We start from the raw sequence: 2,039 nt of genomic DNA on the forward strand, positions 1-2,039 counted from the left end.
AGCCAAATTGCCTCACTGGCATTCTATAACCCACGGGCTTAGGGAAAGATTAAGTAATATTTCTTTTTTGAATTCATTTCAAATACTCAACTATGTTTATTTTAATAACTACAATTATATGCACAAGACTGAACAGATCCTGTTCACACTGAAAGCCCTCAGAGGGGACGCTGCATCTTTTCAGGAGTTTTTTAGGCAATGAAACCAAAATCTATATTTAAAATAGGTGTGTGTCTCATAAGATAAATTTTTCCACTCATTTATTGACTGTCCTATTGCACATTACAAATTAGTAATTTACACCTAGAGAGAGGAAATATCAATGCCCACTGTATGGTTATATAAAAATAGAAATTCATCACAATAGTCCAATCCTCAAGAAAACACATAATTTGTGCCCAAAGACTGTACATATACTAAGGTGACTTCCTTCCTTGATCTCTAAATAACGTGCCTTTCCACATGGGCAGGAGCTGGAGGTTGGGCATGTGCCTAATCCCATGGAATCCACCTTGGGGGAGTCACAGCTGCCAGTTGGTGAAGAATCCGATCTCCCTGCAGACAATTTAGAATTGGTGAAGAATTTAATCTCCCTGCAGACAGGATTTACACTGAGCAGACAACTCAGAGTCAACTCTGCAGAGCACAGCTCCTTTAACTGGATAGGTGAGTGCACCAAGTCAGCCAGAGCCTTAGAGAACACTAGATTTTCATTAAGAGGCTGCTCTTCTGATGTTTTCAACTCCACACTCATTGTCTAAAACTTGAGAGTACTCGATATGCAGTTTCTATAGCATTTTGGTGTTATCGTTGGTAAATGCTATCAAAACTGAGAGGATATTCTTCTTCCCCTTCTCAGAAAGCCCTCTGATAGATTTCATCTGTTTGAAGACCCAACCAGGGCATTGAACCAACCTTGGATTCTCACACCAGCTGGTAAGGGTTGCAGTAACCCAGCCTTTCTATGACTCTTTGGATAGTGGCACTTAACTCCTGAGAATAGGGGTCTCCTCTGTTGATCACGGATATTGGCAGTGAGTGAGCAGAAAAGAGAATGGCTGACTCGCTTCTCTTCTCCAGTGGAAAATGGTCCAGCTCTTTCAGAATGTGGTCAACAAAGCAGTGGGTGAGGAGGCGATGTGTGGGCCACCTACCGATAGTGCTCCACTTCATTATAAGCTTCTGTCCCACTCTATTATAGGATCTTTAAATGGCATTTAAGCTGCCGCCTGTGGTACGGCAACCATACTGTGGATGCTGCATGAAAGCAATAGCCCTTTCCAGGCCATCTCTCTCCATCTCTTCATTTGCTTCTTTTGGTAAAGAATGGACATGCCAAAATCCAATAAAGTATTTGTGAGGGGCTATGTAGGGGGACAAGTCATCCAGCAGCTTCACCATGCCTTCTCCCTGCTTGGAAATCCACGTCTTGATAGAAGACCCACCTCCAGTTCTGTGGTACTGCCCTCGAATCTTGAAGGTTCTGCATTTGGCAAAGAATGGTGTAAACTTATTTTGAACAGTAAGTGTCATGAGGTCTTGGTCCAAGAAGAGCCTCAGAAGGAAGTCATGAACGTGTCTGAGGGTTTCAGGTCCTCCTATGTTTAGCATTAATATTCCAGTTTTCAGCTTCCTCTTCTCCATTTGAACATGAGATTTTGCACCCTGGCCACGCTGGGCTGTTTCTGTGACACCTGACTGGCACTTCTATGGCTGACAGGCCCTCAAGCTGCCTTGTGCCAGCCAACACATTCCTGGGGCAACCTTCACCGAGTCCCAGACTCCTCCCATGGCAGCGCCCACAGGTGTCAGCCCAGCAGGGCCCAGCCAGGATCTCTCCTTACCGATATCCCAGGACACCTGACTTCATGTGGCCACCCGTAGCCCTCCCAGCACCTGTTTGTTTGAATTGCTTCATTCCACTAAATATATAACAATCATAATGTGATATTAAATATGAGTAAAAATCAAAATCAGAAATATATGTATACATATGAATGTCCACAGCTAGAGAAAATACATTCAATACAGATATTCAA

At 43.5% G+C, this 2,039-nt stretch overlaps 1 pseudogene; it reads right to left on the minus strand.

The window, feature by feature from the left end:
- Nucleotides 1-358: 358 nt before the first annotated feature.
- Nucleotides 359-1,750, minus strand: LOC129489184 (ferrochelatase, mitochondrial-like; annotated as a pseudogene).
- Nucleotides 1,751-2,039: the final 289 nt, after the last annotated feature.

Source organism: Symphalangus syndactylus, chromosome 1 (assembly GCF_028878055.3).
Source record: "Symphalangus syndactylus isolate Jambi chromosome 1, NHGRI_mSymSyn1-v2.1_pri, whole genome shotgun sequence".
NCBI classification, from domain to species: domain Eukaryota; kingdom Metazoa; phylum Chordata; class Mammalia; order Primates; family Hylobatidae; genus Symphalangus; species Symphalangus syndactylus.